Source organism: Carassius carassius, chromosome 9 (genome assembly GCF_963082965.1).
Source record: "Carassius carassius chromosome 9, fCarCar2.1, whole genome shotgun sequence".
NCBI classification, from domain to species: domain Eukaryota; kingdom Metazoa; phylum Chordata; class Actinopteri; order Cypriniformes; family Cyprinidae; genus Carassius; species Carassius carassius.
The window spans coordinates 27,519,440-27,542,592 of record NC_081763.1 but is presented as its reverse complement, the minus strand read 5'-3'; the positions used below and the strand labels follow the sequence as shown (position 1 = coordinate 27,542,592).

Genomic DNA, 23,153 nt, shown 5'->3' with positions numbered 1-23,153 from the left:
TATTCGCTAATGGCATCTTCACGCATGGACTGGATTGATTATTATGAACATGTTTGTATGATCCACCATGAAGGGGTCTTTAAAAACTATTTAACCTAAATCTTTGCACTTTTTCAAGTTTAGAGACCTGTCTAATTTTCTCATCTCACAGACACTATACCCAATCATTACCTTCAAATTTATACCTTACTTGCTTTTGGCACTTTAATTAATGGGTAGATGCAGGTCATAAGTGAGATGTAACCAGATGAGCAGTGATTTCAGCAATGTGCTGGATTCAGAGGGTGAGAGCTGGGCTCGCACTCACCGGCTAATGGGAGCAGTAATGCTTGCTGGCCTGAGGGAGTTCTAGTTATGATATAAGGTAAAAACCTGGAATCTATTATGCTTGGGGGAAATCAGAGACAGGATTCTCACTCATACCACCTGCCCCCACACCAACGCACAAACACACACACACACACACACACACACACACTCTCTCGCCTTGAGTTTTTCTAATCCTCCTCTTTAATCGTGTGTTTATTCATTTATTTTAAAAATTAACTAGAAAAGGAAAGTTGAGAAACCGTTTCAAGGTTATGTCCCTTGTGTGGTCCTTTCTGTGCATTTTGGTTAAATAGTTTCCTATATCGTTGCTAGAGGTGGTTGCGAAAGTAACGATACACATTTCTGAGGTGCTCTGGGTGATGGATGGATGGATATAGAGATGGATGTATGGATGATAGATGGATATATGGATGAATGGATGGATATATTGATCTATAGATGGATAATTAGATGGACAGATAAATAGATGGCTTTATCATATTATATATTCATAATAACAGTCTGAATATATTTATGTAACAGTCTCTTGTGATCCAGTGTACCTTTTTTGCTTTTGTCAGTCTGAAAAATAGCCTTTCTGCTGAAGCCATAAAAGAAAATAAGATATTCAAGTCATGCTTTTGGTTGCCAGGTTGAGAAAAAATAAGTAAAACGTGGCAGATATTTCTGTCTTGCACAGGTGTGAAGTTTTGATTCCAGGAATGCATCTCTTATTGTCAGACAGTCCTAGTTATGTTTGTCCGTGAGCCAGATTAAAACTACTTGTTGCCTGTATGTTATATTCTATTCATTACATTCAATACATTTCATATATCAAATACATCCCTAATCCAAGAAGCATTTTTCCAAAAGCAGGTGAAATATCACACTTGGACTGTGTCTTACATAATGCTTCTATCATAAGGATTGGCAGGGGATGGGTTCAATCCCTTGCTGACTGAGTTGGACTGAGAGGCCCAAATGCTTGACGGTCTGCACACATGACTCTGATGAGGTTGTTTAATGAAGCTGATCTGATGCTGTCTGGAAAAGAGAGTAAGCAGACTGGTTGCTGGGCTGTTATGACACAAATAATTATGTAGACTACAATTCTCGAGGCTGCTTTGAAATATTTTCTCAGATTTCACATTAGAATCTACCATGAGACCAGTTGAGTCAAAATTATGAATTTTTTAGTCTGACTGATACACTTTTCCTGTTTATTTCAGTAGCAGCTGGAGTCAGCTGTGTTTAGACGACTTTACACTTTGTTTTATGCCAAAATGAGACTTGTGAATTAGTATTAAGACTACTTTCAGTAAATCTCACATGTCAAAAATGGTAAATAATCTGAATAATGAATAAATAAGCTTTCAATTGATGTATGGTTTGTAAAGATTGGACAATATTTGGCCAAGATACAACTATTTGAATATCTGATATCTGAGGATGCAAAAAAAATCTAAATATTGAGAAAATTGACTTTAAAGCTGTCCAGTAGGAGTTTAGAAAATGTCTTCATGAAACATGATCTTACCTTAATATCATAATGATTTTGGCATAAAAGAAAAATTTAAAATGCTGACCTATACAATGCATTTTTGTTTTCTGTTTATCGATGAATCCAAAAAAAAAAAAAAACATTTCCACAAAAATATTAATCAGCACACCTATTTTTAACATTGATAACAATAAGAAATGCTACTGATACTGAAAATGCAGCTTTGCTAAAACAGGAATAGATTACATTTTAAACTATATTTAAAATAAAACAAAAATAGCATTGTAATAATATTCCACAATAATACTGTATTTTTGATCAAATAAACTCTAAATAATCTAATAAATCTAAATAAATCTGAATAAACTATGTTTTTCATTAAGAAAATGAATTTTTTCATAATGCAAAATAAGTAAATAAATCAATAATGTTAGTTACATTCTGTGTTAAATACACATATTGGTCTATTTTATTAATAAAAAATATTATAATACTGTTTTTTTTTGTTTGTTTGTTTGTTTGTTTTTTGCTGTAAAAATTAGGGATTGTATATTAATAATTGCAGAATCACCATTGAGACTAATTGAAAATTTGGGGATGAATCTGCTTAATGGTCATGAAAATATACAAATATTTCCACACTTTTAAATCTTAAATCAATCCATGAGAGTTTTATTGATATGAAACTCTATTTGTAACACAAACCATTGGTCTGGCTTGTTTTTTTGTTTTGTTTTTTCTCAAAGTTCAGCGGTGGGCATGGGTTTCTATGGAAACAGCGAAACCAACGATGGAGTTTACCAGTTGACTTACTCCATTTATAAAGCCAATCACACACTGAGTGGCACTGGCAGTCTGGTAAGAGTTTCACTTCCTTCACCTGTCACTCATCATGTTGCCTCTTTTCATTACAATAGCCTGAGGAACACTGTGATTAAAACGAAATCTGAATTTTGCCTGTTACATGCTGCTTGCTGAAAATCTAAGAGCCTGGGACCTCGGGGGCTTTTCATTGCTGCTGGAGTATGAGTGTATCCTGTGATGAGTGACACACACACAGAAGCCCATAGATGCACTGCTGCAGGCTTCATCTCTGTGAGTTTAAAGCTGTAGTCATTGTGACTGTCCCCTCTTTAACTTAAATTTTAGGTTAAAGATAGACTCTAGAAACCTTTCTAGGTGTAAATACTGGCAAGGGAAAACACTAACAGCAGAGACAAGACTGGGAATATCTGTTCTGCATTAAAGGGGGTTAAAAATCTATCTTCATATCCGCTCGTGCATCCACATTCACTGGTCTGCTGGAAATGTTTGTAAGAGTCTTGCCGATCACAGAATGGTTGAGGATTTCAGAATGTGTGTGGGTAGGACACCCACCACTAAGCGACTATCAACAGACCACTTCCGAGTGTGTGTGTGTGTGTGTGTGTGTGTGTGTCTGTGTGTGTGTGTGTGTGTGTGTGTGTGTGTCTGTGTGTGTGTGTGTGTGTCTGTGTGTGTGTGTGTGTGTATATATATATATATATATATATAATTAAATACAGGAAGCCCACAGTTCTCTGACAAGTAGAAAAACAAGAAAGAGGTTGTAGGTACAGTTCAAAACAGTGTATTTACTCGTAATGTGAGATGCAGTAGTGTTGGGCCATGTGTTGTTCACCATATATTTGCAGTGAAGTTTGTAAGTTCCACAGTGATTTGAATGCACTTTTTATTTGGTCATTATGTCTTCTGAAGAGCATACCAGTTAGATTAGTTTCACAATTGTGTAGTTTCACAACATTAAGCTTTTAATAAATCCAATTAAAAATCTGTCATTTAACAATTTGTTTGCATCGCCACTGGCAATTTTCTGTGTAACTTGCATGTATTAATAAAAATTAATAGGTAAATATTTGCTTCTTCTTTTTTTGGTCCCATCGGGTCCTTAAAAAGTCATTCATTTATTCATTAACTCATTCATTCATTTAAAATTTAAGGTGATTAAAAAATCTTAAATAAACAGTTTAAGAAAAGTCTTAATTATCATTTCAAGAGGTCATGAAAAGGCATAATGGGATGGTTTGACCTCAAAAGAATGATTTAATTAAATAAATATGAGTAATGCATGTTCCAAAGTAAAAACATGGTGCTTTCAAAAAATGTAAACAATTAGAATCATAAGGTGTCTAGAAATGTATATTGTGACGAGTGGGGTGGGGCCGAGAGACGTGGGAACAGAGCGAGGCCGGTGGAGTGATTGGAGATGAGCGACACCTGCTTGACCCACCGGTCTCGAGTCCCACGGAGGAGATGGAAGGATATAAAACTGGAGCGACGACAGTGACGGACGAGAGAGGACCAGGCCTGGGTTTTAGTTGTGTTTGGTTTTTATTTGTGCGCGGCAGTCGGCCGTGAGGGGCTGCTGCGCTGTTTTGTGTTTATTTTTATTATTAAAGTTTGAATTTGATTGTCTGCCGGTTCCCGCCTCTTTCTTCCCGATGATTATGAAGGTTTATCCGTTACATATATAATCACATATCAATCATAATCATAATTTTGACTCGTGGCTGAAATGTTAGGTTTATAATTTTTTATCAAATTTATTTTTGTTCAAACTTGTATTATTTGAACTGAAAAATAGTTTAAAATGACATTTAATGAAAAAAATTGTTAAGAATGACATTAATGACAAAATAGTTTAAAATGACATTTATTGACAAAATAGTTTAAAATGACATTTATTGACAAAATAGTTTAAAATGACATTTTATGGGTTAGGATGTTACTGTGAGCATTGCAGCTCTTAAAAGTCCTCAGTTTGATTTTAAAAGATCTACAGATACACTAATTACTCTACAGTGTATTGATGTATTATGTATTCAGAAAAAAAATGTGAAATATTGACTAAATGTTTCAAACACTGTAAAAAATGAATCATGGGTCTTGTAATTTTTATAAAAAAAATTAAAGTGATAATTAAAAATAATGTGTGGATTTCATTAAAGAAATTGTGATTCAGAGTTGTGTAGAAAATAATGAGGACTTTTTACTAATAAAACCAAGAGATGCGTTTTCCTCATTTTGTTTTAGGAGACTTAAGCAGTTTTGGTGCTTGAATTGGGGAACTGATTAAACTAAAATAATTAAGGAAAGAAGGCTGCCTATTTAATTTAAGTGAATTAGCTCAATTTTGCAGTTTTATTTTAGAGGCGATTGTTAGTTCCCAGCATGCTTTGCATATGGCTGGATATGGAGAGTAAATTTTGAAATTAAATGCTACTTTATGTTTTTGAGTGAAGGGAGGCATCTATTAATGTTTAATGTTCAGTTACATTTGACATTTGTAAGAGTTTCTGTAACATTGAAGTTTCCATTGCACAGTGCAGTCGTTACCACTGTGCTGAAGAGTAGAGCTTGTGGTTATGGATACTACTCTAAGGCATTCAACCTTGTTAAATGAGCAGTACACTGTAAAAAATTATGCAGGGGGGTGTTAAATACAACCTGTGCAAATCAGTTATATTTTACTTAAGTATATTAGTTAGTAAGTAAAATATATAAAAATGGGTACATTTTAACTGCACTACCTATTTGTTAACAGTAATATCTGCATCATTAAAAAATGAGTAAAAAATACCCCAATATATTAGTTCAGTCATTGCAAATTGCGCATGCGTCAACTTCAACATCCAGGCGGGAATCGCGGATTTCAAATTTAACGTCTTCCAGAGGGACCACGAAGTGTTGAGCTCCAGGTAAGATTTTTTTTGTTGTTGTTTATCATGTTGATATCATATAACCCAAATATTAACTCATCAAAAGATTTGTAATTTGCTCGCTTCTGTTATATTGTCGGTGCTACAGCCAAGCTGACAGGTTGGAATTTGAGGTTGGTCGATTTAGCTTACTGATAGTGGCCTACACACTGGGTCTTATACCGGCAAATGCGAGTAAAATTCTATATTGCTAATTAAAATATTAGCTGCCATTAGTTTCATGTACATTGCTGAAATTAGTGAACAGCTTAGCGAAGGTGCAGCGCATGTGACTGTGTGATTTGTTCAGGCCAACGGCGTTTTTATTTGAGACACGGTTGACGTCGACGATGTCCTGAGGTGATCAAGGCCGAGAAAGTAAAAACAATAGCAGTAAAGCTGTTAATAAGGCAGGCTGGATAATTAATGTTACATTTTCTTGCATTTATATAATGATCTGCAGTGTTCTGTGTTAGAAGGGATCAAATCATAAAGTTGTCCTAATTTTATTATTGTTATTATTACGGATTTATATTAATCTGTCCATTTATGTGGGGTTCATTAATGTAATGTATGTTAAAACTGGTTTGGGTTTTATAATGGACATTATTTTACAAATCATGAGTTATATATTTGGGCGTTTATGCGTGTTTTCGTATGCCTTCGCAGGGAGCTTGATTGACAGGCGATCTAACCAATCATAATCCGCCATCCCCCATTTTTTCCGACAACGCAGTCAGGAGAGATAGCAGATGGGAGGATTTGAACTTGAAAAACGGAATGTACTGACGCCTTTCCGCGGTTTAAAACCTTCCTTCTTATGTTCATTCATGTTTATTTGATGCTATAAATGAACTAGAAGGAAGAGATGATCGGTTCACGAGCAGCTTTAACTGATGGTCTACTACAGCGATATGTCAGACACATTTAAGAGCCACAAAACGGTATAAATCGTTTAAATTTCTTTTAAAAAATGACCAAATTTGACAGGTGAGACTTTGTTTACTATGTTTAATATCAAAAGTAACCGAAAAGTAACCTGGTCTGTCCTGTCTGTCAGCGTGTTGTCAGTCTCCTCTTTGATATGCGATGTATTTCTCACTGAGTGAGAACATGGTGTGGCGTGAGAGCACATGAGTAAGTATTAAAATAGCCTATATCACACTAGCATGAAAGTGCAGTGATGAGCATGTGTTTTTGTCACACCGACAAAAAGTAAAAGATAGAACACATGTAATGTTTTTATGTTCCTTTTGTGATCATTAATATATAAATTCTATGATTTTAGTCTATTTTGTGCCAATTCACTTTAATTGAGTTATGTTAGGCTTAGGCTATGTTTTTTTTAGTGAACTTCGGTTTGTAGATTGCACAAGTGTAGTTATTGTAATTATTTTCCAAAATATGTGGATTAAACTTTAAGGGAATTTTAAACTTATATCATTTGCGTTTATGTAAATGCAACATATATGAATATAAATTATGTGCAATATTAAAATCAGGTTGTAGTAAATTATTAAATAGTCAGTATACAAATGTGGTGTTATAAATTATATTTAAAGGTGTCTAATGTTCATGAATATGGGATTCATGTATGTAATAATGTCCAGTTCTACACCACTGCAAACTACAACCTCAAAAACAAAAAAAACAAACTGACATGTAGTTAAATTATACCTCTCTGTCTCTGAGAAGAGTGTGCATTAAAGTGAAGGGAAAAAACACGTCACATAGCTTTACCTGCTGCTCTTCTCTTTTGAATTGTATTTATGCATCATGCAATAGCAGTTTTATTTTTCAAGATGTGGCTTACTGTGATTTAAGACATAATGCAATTCCTGACTTAATCTTAATGTGGTAGCACTTTTTGAAATAATAATATTATTTAGCCTAATAATCCTATTAAAATTTGTGGTAAATAATAACATTATTAATAATTCTGACTTTCTCTTCCACAGAAAAATCTTTATGAAACATTTGAAGAGCACGAAAGAAGAATTGCAGCAGTTTTCACCTAATTCAGGTAACTGAACTGAACAATGAGTCGAGACCTAAAACTGAGGAATCTTATGGATGTTTTACCTTCTGGGAAATGAATTGGCTGTGCAAAATATGCAACTTCAAAACATCAAGAAGATTAGACCTATTAAAACACTATAGATTACAACATGGGCATTTTAGTCGAAACCAGTCCATACCCTGTCTCCATTCTGATTGCCCTTGCACCTTTAGGACATGGGGTGCATTACGGACACATTTGTCCAGGTTTCATCCACAGACAACTAAACCAGGCCAGCTTCTTTCCTTCACATGCATGGTGTGTACTTGAGCAAAACTATTATCAAAAGACTGGGGTTGCTCATCCTTAAATTGGAATGCATTTTCAATGTGTCCAATTCATGCATAAATGAACTACTAGAGGAACTTAATTTCCTTACATCATCTGCATCCGGCCCAGTTATTAAAAACATTATACTGAGCACTTTGAGGAGGCATGGCTGTACTTTTGAAGATTCTGTGATTTCAGAACTGGTGGAAGACCTTTGCCAGCTTAACCCATTCTGTGCAGCTTTAGGGGTGGATGGGCCTTTAAGCACAAACTATAGGAGAGAACAATTTATAAAGGAGCATCTCTCACTTACTGAGCCAGTTGAGTACATACTTGATAGTAGCAGGAAAAGAACCTTCCAGTATGTTCCAATTCTCCCATTATTGTCTCAACTTGTATAATTGTTTAATATTAAGCATTTCACAAGTTTTTACTTGTATAATTGTTTAATATTAAGCATTTCACATTTTATCTGGAACATTGGCAAGTTAATGTTTGTTCATGAAAGATACAGATAAGGGACATTTAATTATGAAAATCTAAATGTTCACCTATATAATCAGGTAGTAGCAACTCTGTTATCCCTTTGTTCTATGGTGACATTTATTTCCTGAATGTTCCAGGATGACCATCTATTCCAATCCTTACAAGATAATTCCATCTAAAGTAAAGGATTAGATTGGTAATTGTTTTATTATGGGATACTGGGGTCAAGAATTAAAGTATTGCTTTCGATATTTATTTTTTTTTATTTTTTTACCTGTTGAAATTGAAGTGCTGATTTGAAACCCTGCTTTGTCTTGAAATAAATGACGTGACCAAAAAGAAAACTGTTTTGGAACAAAATGTGGTTAATATGCTTAAACTAACTTGAAAAAATTATTTTCTTTTTCTTTTTAACAGGAGGACGAACTTGAGGGCAACACAAACCAAATAATGAAAGTTTTGGTGATTCATAATCCCACAGCCGAGGAGGACCCATCAGATGTGTGGGTTGTTATAGAGGGCAACAAAGTACTGACTGGATGTGGAAATAAAACCACAGCATGCATTCTGTTGATGGGGCTGATGTATGCCCTCAACCTGGAGTACCCCAAAACCCTTAAATACACTTTTGACGTGTTCCAAAAACTTTTTTTGGAACTTGATGCAGCAAAACCACTCAAAAAGGTTCAAAGCCTCAAGTGCAAATTAATGGAATGAGCTGTTGTACTGACACAGACTGTTTCATCCCATGGAGACCTGTTTATAATTAGAAGTTTAAAGTTGTTAGTGATTTAGGCATGATTCCTCTTTTTGGTGGGAATTCTATTTTTCCCAATTTTCGGTTTCACTTTTAAGGTGTGGCCTTGCGTTCCCTCTGCAGTGGTTCAAACAAAGTTTACAGACTCAAGGCTGCAGTTCGTGTCTGCTGTTAAAGTGGGGGAGTGAGAATGTGTGAAGACAAGTAAGGGTTCTTTATTTGCATGATTTTGAAGACCATGATTAATAAGAGTCTCAGACCATCAGCAGAACGACCACAGTTGGTCAACAGATTTGTCTTTGTTTTTTTTGTTTTTTGTATTAGTTTTAAGAATTGTAAATTATTTGTTGTCAATTGAAATTAATGAAATGAGTTGTACTGGCAAAGACTGTTTCATCCCCTGGAAACCAGTTTATTTTTTAATTAGAAGTTAAGAAGTTGTTAGTGATTTGTTATGTCTTTTGAAGTGAAATGTACCTTATGCATTAAAGGTATAGTTAATCCAAAATGAAAATTATGTAATCATTTACTCACCCTCATGTTGTTCCAAACCTGTATGAGTTTGTCTGTTCTATTGAACACAAAAGATGATATTTTGAACAATGTTGGTAACCAAACAGTGATGGTAGCCATTGACTTCCATAGTAGGAAAAAATACTATGTAAATCAATGAGTACCATCAACTGTTTCATTACCAACATTGTTCAAAATATCATCTTTTGTGTTCAATAGAACAGAGAAACTCATACAGGTTTGGAACAACATGAGGGTGAGTAAATGATTACATAATTTTCATTTTGGATGAACTATACCTTTAATATTTTATTAAATTAAATGTTTTAATCCATAATATTTGGTCAATAAAGAGTAATTTGACCAATAAATTACTGTGTCCCATGTCTGGCCATTTTTAGGTAAATTTAACCATCTCTGAAAAAGTAATGTTAAAATATTTATATTTACTGCTTATTATTAATAATTAAGTAGATTAACTGTTTTCTGCTAATAATAGAGTAATTATTACTCAATTTTTATAAGTAATTAGCTGTGTAATGTATTGAGAAATATTAGGTAGATTTTACCTAATTTCGTTTAGTATATCATAGCTGTTAAAGTCAGGTACTCCTTACTCAAAAATATAGGATGAAATCTACCCAAACAAAATGAGTGCAAATTGTTACCTCACTTTTATTGAGTAGATTCTATAGGTTTGTTTTTACAGTGTAGCCTTGCTAGTGCTAGTGCTGTACTTTCCAGTATTTCTCAAGTATTTTCCTATTTGAGCTGATTGGCTGTATACAGTCTTGTAAATGTATAAAATAACAAAATACAAACAGATCTCATTTAAAATCACAGACTTTTGAGAATAAACTTAAAATAAATGAGCACATTTCCCTAATTATATTAAATTTATTGTGCCATAGACTAAATAATTTAGGAATTTTTACTTAATTTATTTGGGTAAATTTCACTAAAAAAAAAAAAAAAAACCTTAAAATCTACTCAAATATAATACGTGTAATATTGTTACCATAATTTTTTTAAGCAGATAGCATGTAATATTTTTTACAGTGAAGGATTTTTTTTTGTCTTTGCAATTATTGTGGATTAAGTGCAGGCTTACAATATCTTTCCTTTCCATCTATACACTGAGCACTTTTATATTTAAAACAACCCACAAACAGTGTTTCCAGCAGTATGTCTTGGATTGGAGGGCTGTGTAATTCAACATATGGCAGGTTGAGTGTGACAAACAGAGAATTTGTCTGGCTGGCAGAACATTTCTCCTAATACAACCATGATGTTCATTACCTGCTGGCATGAGGTGACAACCTCTGTTCTTCTAATACACTGCCTCCAAGAGCTTCCTGCTGTCACTCTCATTATCTGCCAGTGTATGTTTGGCTCACTGGCCCATAATGCATTGCTTCACGGTTGAACAATTTGATCTAAATAAGCTGTCTTGAACAGACTTTTCACTGTTTGCTGTAGCTAAAACAACATTCAGAATGTGAGAACAACAAACAGCCATTGGCTTCACTACAGCTGCATAAATCCAATTTCAGCTTTAGTGGACTTTTTTTTTTTTCTTAAAATTGAAAGGCAAAGAGAACCGTGTCTGAAAGCCAAGCTTGATTACACAACTGAATTCATTAATGTTGAAGTTATTGGGAAAGTGAGGAAGACATTTTCAAACTTCCAGGCTTTATAAACGCCTCTTGCCTATAGTTGCAACTTGCGTGCCATAAAATAGCTGTTGCAACAGTGAATAAATGGGTGTAGTGATTGGCATTTTGCATGCTTCTAACCCTATTTCATGCAGTATATCCTTACCTTCCCCAAGGGAAGTGAATCTAATGTATAAATGATAGTCCTTTTGAATCTTAATCTTTATGAATCTTAATTATGCATCCACCATCTCGAAATTATTAGTTATAGAGCAATTATTCAAAAGAGGTACATGTTGCAATGCACTGTAATGAAAGCAGAACGAACAATTATTGCCAAGAATAAGAGAGGTTTACCAGAAAATCCGGATGAAGGCCTTTAACAAGAGGGGAAAAAAAGAGGTCAGATAGCCAGATTCAAGCAATTATCAGCTGATATACTGTGCTGATGAATTATATAAATGATTTGATGTCTCATAACCACTTTAAAAACCGAATCAGATAACACATTATGTACCATTAATCCAGTCTAGTGTAGCTTACTCTGGCTGGATAACGTGTTTATATAAAATTGGTAGCGAATTACAATAAAGTATCTGCATTCTCATATAAAAGTTGTATACAAAATATATTATTGCTGTCAAAAGCTTTTTCCACGATTGAACCTTTCAGGGTTGTGTAGCATTCGGTTATTACAGAAAGGTCGACATGGATGGATCTCCGACATCGACTCAAGCCGACTCTAGTGTTTTAAAGAAATAAGCACAGAATATTTAATGGTAATAACACCTTTCTTGTCCTTTAATAAGTCATAACATAATGAAGATATCTTGAAAAATGTCTCTGTGTTGTGGTTGTCTGTCTACGTATTGAAAGTCAATTTGGTCCAATATTGACTGGACCCCCAAATATCTATAATAATTAAGGAAATCAACGGTCTTGTATTTTTTTGGCTTAAAGATTTTCTCCGCTTTCTGTCACTCTTGGTACTTACTTTACTTCTCAGGCAATCCCATGATCCCCTATGCATGCCTTTTGCTCCCATAGAGAATTAATTGGAAACAGCCATTTGTTTCGGCTCCAGTGGGGCCGATCAGCACTATTAGCCTTGTATTGGTGAGCGACATTTTTCTTGTCTCCTGTCTCAGGTGGGAAACTCATTGGGTATATGCAGGTTGGGCTGAAAGAACACCTGGAGCAGTTGGATGAGATATTTTCTGCACGCGGAAACTACACCCAAACTTTGCACTTCATGCAGCAGATGGTCAACAACATTATTCAGCAGCTGACGGCCATGCCAGGCACAAGGAAGGATACAAGTGGATTTGACAGTAATCACGGACAAAACTTCATTCATAGAGTACTACAGGTAAACTGCCTTGGGCTGGTGGGGTAATGATGGCTTATTTACTTCACTTCTTGCTCTTGAAAACTTTTGCAACAACATGTCAACTTTTTGTCTTACTCCTCCTTTTGGCCTACTACTTAATCTTCTTTACTGGCACTACTACTGGATTTCATGTTGACTAGGTTACTCGCGCACTTTTGGTGCTGTTAGTCTTGTTAAATTGATTTGTGTGCCCTCTAAGAAGATTTAATTTCCGTTTGTAGACCTGTAGCTTATGAACTGGCAGTGCATGTATTGATGAGTAGCTAGTGTTTCATGCAGCTAAAGGACTGTGGTGTTGAGCAGCAACTGTCAAATGTCTCGTTCTCCATTACTCATTGACAAATCTAATCGCCCAAGCTCTGGACTCCCTCTCTTGGTTTATCATTGTAACGAATTAAGCTTCATATTCATCCGGAAGAAGGAGGCGGGAACCGGCGGACAATCAAAAACATTTTAATTACAAAAATAAACACAAAACAGCGCACCAGCCCCTCACGGACGACTGGTGCGCTCAAATAAAAACCAAAACACAACTAAAAGCCCAGGCCTGGTCCTCTCTCGTCCTTCACTGTCGTCGTTTTATATCCTTCCATCTCCTACGTGGGACTCGAGACCGGCGGTGGGCCGCAGGTGCCACTGATTTGCCCCAATCATTGCCGGCCTCACTCCTTGTTCCCACGTCCCTCGGCCCCGCCCCACTCGCCACAATCATACACCTTTGTCTCTATATATTTCTCTCCCTTTCTCTCTTTTCCTGTCTCAAGATGTCTGGGTATTTTTAAGTCCTCATGGTGAAGGATTACTGATGAGATTGAAGCTTGCCAAGCATTCCAATAACACACCAAACCGTGTAGACCTTGAATCAACACAGTACAGAAAATACAGTAAAACACCAGTTTTTACAAGTGGTTTCAATGCTCTACATCAGTTAGAAAACCCTACTAATTAGGTTGTTTTGTGAATGTTTTATTGAAATGTTACATAAAACATAAGACATTTATTGTACTCAAATGGTATGTCTGATTACCAAAACCAAAAGTAACACCTTCTCAGAGTGAACAGTTTGGCAAATTGTCTGTTCTCACATACTAGACTGGAGCTCATGAAATACTTATGTGACTTTGGTCTGTTCAATTATTAATCGAATGGATGGGAAACATGTAACTGAAGATGAAAGAATAATTTGAGTGCCATAAACACCCACTTTTAAAGTACTTAGAGGCCTGCTCCCACACATCTATATCACACAGTAGATGAATATTAAAATTGGCACTATTATATTCAATTATATGAAAATGATAGCATAAGTATTATTTGGTTAGAAAAGGACTGTAATATGTTGTTTGTTTGTTTTTATATCATTGAAAATTATGAGCCGTTTTTTAAATCGTATATATTTTTTTAATATTAAAATGTACTAAATTGAAAGTGCAAATAAAAACAAATAGAAAATATGTGTTCCTTTTTATACTGTCTGAACACTTATTTCTGCTCTCATCTCTCATCGCCTTTTTATTTGCTTTATTCCAGATGGTTAACATACCTGCTGCTTCTGATTTTGGACCTGCTCATCTGTCTCATAGCATGTCTGGGATTGGCAAAGCAGTCTCGATGGCTGCTCGCAGTGTAAGTGTGCTCTAAATATCAGTATATTAGACGTCTGGCTTCGGTTCATCTCTTCACAGAAGAAAAGTTGGACCCATTTTTGTAATCATGAAGCCAATAGATGTCAACATGGAGATAGGAGGCAATATATACTTGCAAATACTATGTGTCACATGATATATGACCTGTATTTCAGCTTGCATATGATTCTTTCCCGTTGTTAATTATTTTTTATAGTGTCATGAAGTCGTTTATTCCTGCAAACTTGAATCCCTAATGGATGCACTGTAAAATAATGCCGCCTCTGACATAAACAGACCTCTGTGGAATGACTTTGAGTACATCGAGTGCTGTGGTTAGTCAGTCGCCAGGGAGCCCTGCTTTTCCTCTCATCTCAATCCTCTGTCTCTCTCCGTTTGCCTTATTGGAAGCTCCGTTAGATCCATCCCCACTTACCCCACTAATGCTTATTGATCTCTCTTCCCGTGCAAACATGTGCTCACCCTTAACTAATTATTACGTGCTTCCAGTCTGCTTTACTGGTGCTTTTAAGACCATCCTCAGAAAAGAAAGGCTGTTTGAGGAAACCTCGTCTCCATTTTCAATGGCCACCAGGGAGCCATTTACCTTATTCATCTCTGTCTCCTATTGATTCCCTATTTGCTCATGTGATCACACACATGCTCTTGTGTTTGATCACTTTCTCACTGGTTCACATCCTCATTCATGCGCTTCTTACTAAGGTGTAAACAGGATAGTTCAGTTCCACAACATTTACTCTTATGAAAAGGTTATTTTAATAATTTGGTCAAAAGAGTTGTTTTGAATCATTTAGTAAGCAATGATTTACTCAATGAATTACTTACTGAAGCTATCATAGCAGCTATTTGAAGCAACATCGGATTTACTCACTAACTGGAAGTTAAGTTGATATTCATTTACACATTCACTTTTTTGTAATAAACGGTGTTTTAATAGAAAAAACATTGGTTGGTAGTATTATAGTAGAAACTACATACACTGTAAAATTATATAACACATACTGTAAGTTTGGGGTCAAGTTTTTTTCAGTTTTATTCAGCAAAGATGCGTTATATTGATCAATAGTGACAGTAAAAGGCAGAAAATTATTTTTATTTCAAATAAATTCTGTTATTTTTATTATCTATTCATCTTAGAATCGTGAAGCAAAATGAATCATGGTTTGCACAGAAATATATGAAGCAGCACACCTGTTTTCACCATTGAGAATACATTTTTCTTGAGCAGCAAATCATTGTTTTAGAATTATTTCTGAAGGATCATGTGGCACTGAAGACTGGAGTAATGATACTGAAAATTCAGCTTTGCCACCACAGGAATAAATTACTTATAAATATATTCAAATTGATTAAATTACATTGATATTTCACAATTTTACTGTTTTTACTGTATTTTTTATCTCAGTGAGCATTAGAGATTTCTTTCAAAAACATTTTACTGACTCAGACCTTTGATAGTTACTGTATAATAAAAAATTTGACCTAGCATCTCACAGTAATTTCCCTCTCTTTTTCTCATTTCAGTATTATGGTGTGTGGTGTACTGATCCTGATCATGAGTTGGGTGTCGTTAGGTGCGGGCACAGCCACAGCTGTGGTAAGTTACTGTTTTCACATGACTGCTCACTTTAAACCAGCTTTGATCAGTGTCCATTGACTATGAGTCAGTGACTTCATTCACTAACAGTGTCTGGATTTAAAACAAAAAACGATGTGAATGTTTGCAAGTCAGGGTAAATGGGGTGTGAAGTATGTGAAACTCTTAGGAGATTATCAGGGTTCAGTGACTGCATTTATGAGTCTCTTGGTCCATGCCAGTTTGCAAAGCTGATAACACAGCCCTGGTCATTTAAATTAGACAGTCCACTGGCTTAACAGGTGTAAACAACTGTTCTCTCGGGGTCACTAAATGTGTCTCATGTCTCGCCGCTGTCTTCATCTCTGCATCTCTCTGGCTGCATGCATAATAAAGACAGCAAACTGTATTTATCATTCGGAAGATGCCTTTTATTTTGTCTTGACTTGTAATATAGTAATTGGGTGCTAAGGTGCTAAGTGCCTTGTTCATGATGTCACTGGGGTATTGAAGGGGGATCTCACGTACTGTGACGCACTTAGCTGACATCAAACAAGCCACTTTTCATTAATAGTCCAAATCCTCAACCCTGCTGCTATCACTGCCCTCGCATGAACTAAAAAAGTGCACTTTGTCAAGAATTTTTTTTTATTTTTTATGACGTACTATGTAATATGATACATTTATATAGTGTAAATAATACATTAAATGTAGTTACTCTATATTTAGGCAATATTGACTCAGAAATTGTGTTTTATTTGTTATCTATCTATACGCTGCACTAATATTCATACTAATATAATGATTGAGTGATATTACTCATATACAGTTCAATAAATAAGGCATTAATATTGAACTTATAACATCACCAACAAATGCTACAGCAAAATGGCATTTTGATTCTGTACAAATTGGTGTGTTTGCACAAATCTGTGGGAATCACTTAGTGACTCACTAATAAAGATAGTTGTATGATACCTGATTCTGAATCGTTATTTTGTGAATCTACTAAGTGACTTGAATTAATTTATCTGATTAATTAGACTGGTTTCGACCTATAAACATATGAATTGAATATATTGTCGCGTTTGATTGGATGTGCAGTCTTTGCTGTCAACCGTAAAAAATATAATTTTTCTAAATAACTTTCTAAATAACACATCTAATTTTAATTTAAAAAATGGGGTACAGTATCAATGAATTGGCTGAATCTTTGAGGAGCTACACATTATGAGGCAGACCTGAGCTCTGCGGTGAGCATGACAGTGATTAGAGTCAGAGCCGACGCTTCAGTCTGGATGTCTGTGGGGAACAGAACATAAGACTGCTCAATGAGGGGTCAGAACAGAGGTCAGGCCTTCAGTAAAGTGGATTACTCTAGCAGTGCCTGTCTACATCGATTCCCTCCTGTTACTGATAGTAAGAGAGAGTGGAAGCAAGCTTTGTAGGAATGTGTGGCTCTCACACCTTCATTCTTCCCTTTTTTTTATTTCAGAGAGAATTTACTATTGGGATCCTATGTAAACCACTCTGTAATGGATTTGAGAAAAAGAAAAAAAGATTATTACGATAATGATTCGAATCAAAAAATTAATCAATCAATAAAAAATAAAATCAATAGGGAAATACAGAAAGCAGTAGATGACATTGTCAATTATATTATTTATCTTATGATTTTTTTTTTCAAATTATCAACGTTTTTATAAAATTATAATTATTATCAATTTAATCTCATGTTTAGACCTTTATATAGTGGATTTATTTGACTTATCAGTTGATTAATTGATTAATTGATTTCTTAATTCATTTACTGATTCTTCATATGATTTCTGAGTGGCATCACTAATGCATGTAGTCTGAAATTTATGTAAAATATAAAATACACACCAGTGCCCATAGTTTTTCCAAACTGTATGCATTTTATATTGGCCCTGAAACATCAATGTTCTGGTCAAGCAAACAACAGTTGTCCTATGCTCATCCCCTAACCTAACCTAACCAAGAAATTATTGATAATAATTCCGTTTTAATCCCAATGGTCACCCTTAGGCCTTGTGTTGAAATTAAAATCTGGTTGGTTTTGCCATCCAGCTTCTCACTTTTGAATCTGAATGCATTCAGATCAGAATGCATGAATGAGCTTTTAGAGTTTATCAGAGAGAGATGATTGTCAGTGCACAGCTGTTTAATTAGAAACAGTGTTCACTTTCCCTCAAGAAAGTTTCTTCGGAGCCTTTTTCAGTATCTCAGGTGACAGTTTATACGGTCTTGCTGCTGACGCCCACTTATTTAACACAGGCCATCCACAGATCTTCAAATAGCATTAGCCCCTGTTTGATCTCACTTATATGGTCCTAACTTTCAGCAAAGGTCTTAGAAACCCTGTCGACTTTTGATACAAACACCACAGTCCAATATGTGTGAGCGCTGCAACAACATTTACCAAATGATATGTGGCTTTCAATTTCTTTCTCGTTTAAAAGATTCTGCAGAATTGAGATTGTGAGCTGCTTGTTTGATCTGTTCTAGGGCACCAGTGACTTTTGTGTCTCTCCTGACAAGTTCATTGTCAGTCAAACCAAAGACTCCTTAAGTGCAGGTAAGTAATATTTCATTGCTCTCTATATGCCTGTTCTTTGCATGAACCGCATGTTTTTAACACTGCTGTTTAAAGACCTATCCTATATGGTAAAGGTTTCTTGTTTCTTTTGTTGCTTTTTGACCCTTCTATTCATGGCTTTAACACTTTAAATACAGTCATTAACATATCTTTATATGCAGTTGATATCCTGCTATATACTTTATATTGGACCTTTGTGCAATGGGAAGAAATAGGTGTACGTACTATAGGGGATCTTTTCATTGATGGGGCTCTGGCATCCTTTCGTCAGCTGCAACAGAAATTTTCTCCAGCAATTCTTTTTTTTATTTCTACAGATTAGGAATTATATACGTGCTCATACACCTTCATTGGATAATACATCACCCTTAATTATTGATAAGTGTCTTGCAGTGTAAAGGAAGTAAAAAGGCCAATCTGATTCAGCAGGTAAACGATTCCCTGGCATGTCAGCGTTCATTTCCTCACTGAACTCCTGACACAAACCATTAATGGAGCTTACAGATTCATTTGACTTCTAATTGAGGCAAATACCCATGTTAAAGCCATTATAATGTTTCTGTAAAAAAATCTGCGTGGCTAATTCAATTATGAATAGGCGATATGATCAGAGGGGGTCTCTTTTGTCTGTAGTTTTGGGATAATTAGATTTGTCTGGCTTTCTCGCATTGCCTGTGGGAATCCTGTGAAAGCTTTTCCACTGATTTAGACTTTATTTTGTGCTGGTTAAGCTGCTGTTTTGGATGATCTATTAAAGTATGTAAATGATGTATGTAACCATTAACCAAATTTAAAACCTTAGTAACTTTAAATCTGGATGTAAATACATATCCTCAGCAGAGATTAATGACCTTTCACTAGTCATTGCATTAACAGAAGGCAGAATCTATCACATGTCAGTGTAGAAATCCTTTAGGTCAGTGGCTGGACCGCTTAGGTCACATGTTTGTCTGATTTGCTATTGTTTCTGTATTGCAATCTTTGACCATCTTCCAGAGGTCTTTGACCACCATGCAGATACAGGTGAAAGGTTTGCTGCGGTTTTCTGTTGCAATGTATCCCACCGCAGAGTTGAGAGTGCTGTCAAAGAGGGTTCTGCATCATATTCTGTACTGTACCTCCTTTTCTCCAAACATTAATTTCCCAATTTGAATCATTTCAGAAAGATCTTCTCGGAATTCAACGGATCTTGAACTCCTTGGAGTTCAGTTTGCACCAGCTTTTACCGCCTTGATGGACTGCCGTAGTCTGCATAAAGTCAGTCACATGTGAACTTCAAAATAAATTTTAACAGTTTGTCAGTCAGAAATAGTCAGACTTCTATCTATCGCCAGACTTGTTCACTGTTTTTTAGAAATTAATTGAACACAAAACTGCCAATAATGACGAATAAATGTGTTCATGATCATTAACAGTAGATTCTTAAAAATCTGAATCTGTTTTTTTTTTTTTTTACTTTCATGCCATTTCCATTAAAAATTTAATCTAGTAAGGACATCAAAAAAAGCTCCTTAAACATTCAATGCATGTAAGTGTACACAAAGCTGTGTTGATCTGACAGCTCTGGAGGCTCTGTTGGGCGTCTGCTATGACGTCGTGGAGGGGCACCTGTATCTGTGCCTGTGCTCTCTTCTGGCAGCCTGTGACTTCTGTGCCCTGCTGTGTGCCGTCCCACGTGCCTGGACCCTCATCGCCATCAGGTACCACCCACCTTCATGTTGTGTCACTGCAGTGCATGGCACCTGAGACCATCGATGTGGCACCTGAGACCATCGATGTGGCTGACGTGCGATTGGTTGATTGTCCTCAGGGACAGGGATTATGGTAATATTGATGAGGAGGACCCCTTTAACCCATCGAGACACATCACAGCGTATAACCCCAGCCGAGCTCAAGTTCACAGTTTCTGCAGCTATAGCAGCAGCATGGGCAGCCAGACGAGTCTTCATCCTCCTCTGCCAGCCACGTCCAGCACACCAGAGTACATGTGAGTGTGTGTGTTTGTGAGAGGGAGAACAATTGTTTATTTCATGCTGACCCACTTATCTTTCTCCCTCTCCGGCAGGAACCAGTCCATGCTATTTGAAAGAAATCCTCGCTATGAAAACGTTCCATTGATTGGGAGCGGTTCACCACCACCATCGGTATTTTGATTTCAATCTTCCATTTACTGTCAGTTATACTCTATTTCTGTATGTTTGATGGTTTCTGTATCATCCATTGGTCTGTTAAAGGTGCCACCTGTCATGTCTGGCAAAAAAATCAAGTCATACTCCACATTCCATACCAGATGGGGGCAGTATGCCTCAATAAAGTGAATTGGTCTACTCTAGAGTAACAAACGAGAAACGGCATAGTCTCTATGCTCCGCCCCTACCTTCACAACAACCCTAGAGCATAGCTGAAGCCTATAAGACAGCGGTTCTCAATTGCAGTCCTCGCGCCCCACTGCTCTGCACATTTTGAACGTTTCTCTTAGCGCTTCAGACATTTGTTCTATTCGAACATAAGTGCCCTGCGAAGTGGACATCACAGGATATTCAGCCATGATTCCAGTTCGAAGTGAACGTAGCTATATGTTCCAATCAAAGTGCATTGAAGTGTGCAAGACGTGAATTTAAATTGTATCGATTTACAGAGGTATATGATGTCACAGTTGTCCATGTTTAAAGACGCTGCACAGCACAAATCAGTGAATGAATGTTTCGATGTGAGGTAAACTTCAACAGATTTCCCCTGCTCAGAGAGTAGGGAGCAATGAACATTTGAAAAACAGTTCATGCACGGAGTTCATTTCTAACGAGCTGATTATCTGAATCAGGTGTGTTAACAAAGAGAAACGTGCAAAATATGCAGAGCAGTGGGGCGCGAGGACTGGAATTGAGAACCGCTGCTATAAGAGGACGTTTTGCCTCCAGAGGAACGATGGGTGATGTCAAGTGATTTTGAAACATGACATCTTCAAGCTACTCCCCTTCACCTTTACCAGTGAATATGTTCATATTCGTTTTGTTCATATTACATTGAGTTGTATATACACTATTTGAATTAAATTAATTTGACAGACAGCATTCTGTCAACATCATTGGTCAACATCAGACAGCTGATGTTGACCAAGCTAGCGCCAACCAACGTAACCAGAGCTGCCAACTCTCAAGCCTTCACCGTGAGACACACGCAATTGACTCTTTTCACACGCTTTCACGCCACACATCAATTTTCTCACGTACAGAAAAACCACGAAGCAAAGAGGACACGGAGACCAACAGACTAGACAGAGCAGGTTACTTATGATATTAAAAAATGGGTAAGTTATAGCTAGCTAATTATCAAACGCAGCTACGGTTAGCCATCGCTAACATTAGCACGTTTATAGAACAGCCTTCGATACATTTCTATGTTATAACTTCCCGGAAAAAAAATACACAAACATATAAAACAAACTTCTAGCGAAATACTAACAGCATCTAACTTACCAATCCAAAAGAAATTTTGCAAGTTCGGTGTCGAACCTCATTTCTTTCAGGTCCATCAGTTGTTTCCAGCGATTGAAAGCAGTGCCGATGTTTACTCTGGTTCGGCTCCTTTTCTTATCGGATTTGATTTGTGATTCCGAGCGCGGTTGTTTCCCTGTATAGCGGGTGGTGGTCTCTTGCCAAGGGCTTAAGTCATCCTTCCGCTCTCTTCCCTGAACTGAAATGAAGTAGTGGGCTGTACTTTCCACACGATTGACATCAGGTTCAGGTTCGCCCACAAGCCGTGCGAGTTATTCGTGTATCATACTTTTGATGCGTGTAGGTCATTTTTTGGATATTTTTACCTCAATTTTTGCACATGGCACCTTTAATGTGTTTTTTGTTGCAGAAATTAAAATGACTATATACCCAACCCTCATGTCATTCAACACTATGGCTCTGCTGATACAAGTATAAATCATTATATATATAATATATCGTTATATATAATATGACTGTTCTATTTATTTAATGAATTTGTTTACCATGTACGTTCTGTTAACATTTCTAAAGAGGTAGGTCTGAATGAGTGTTAACCGGTTAAAACTGGTAAAAGTTATCAACTTCATACTCTGCCTTACTGGACAAAAAGCAAAGTTAAAATTGGAATTCAAATCTAATAATATAATACATTGTAATAATGTAATACATTACGATGTGTATCTTGAGATCATTGCTGATTGGTTTTAGTACTGTTTTAAACTAGCATGATTTACTTTTTTTCTGCAGACTATAGAAATATTTACTTTTTGGTTATATTTTGGATATATATTTATCACCTATACTGAACAATTTAATGGTTTTGGGTCAGTAATTTTTTATGATGAAATTATTTAATGATGAAATTATGCTTCTATTCAGAAAGTATCTATTAAATTACGCAAAAATAAAAAATAATAATAATGAATGTATTTGAATGCTCTTCTTTTGAATTTTTTATTCATAAAAGAATTCCAAAAAAAAAAGTTTCCACAAAAATAGCAGCATGACGGTTTTCAACATCGATAATAATAAGAAATGTTTTTTAATCAGCATATCAGAATGATTTCATGTGACACTGAAGACTAGAGTAATGATGCTGAAAATGTAGCTTTGCATCACAGGAATAAATTACATTTA

The 23,153-nt window shown here is 35.9% G+C and overlaps 1 pseudogene; it reads left to right on the top strand.

Moving 5' to 3' along the window:
* Positions 1-22,889, top strand: part of LOC132148654 (protein tweety homolog 2-like) — a 29,597-nt pseudogene extending 6,708 nt beyond the window's left edge.
* The last annotated feature ends 264 nt before the right edge of the window (positions 22,890-23,153 follow it).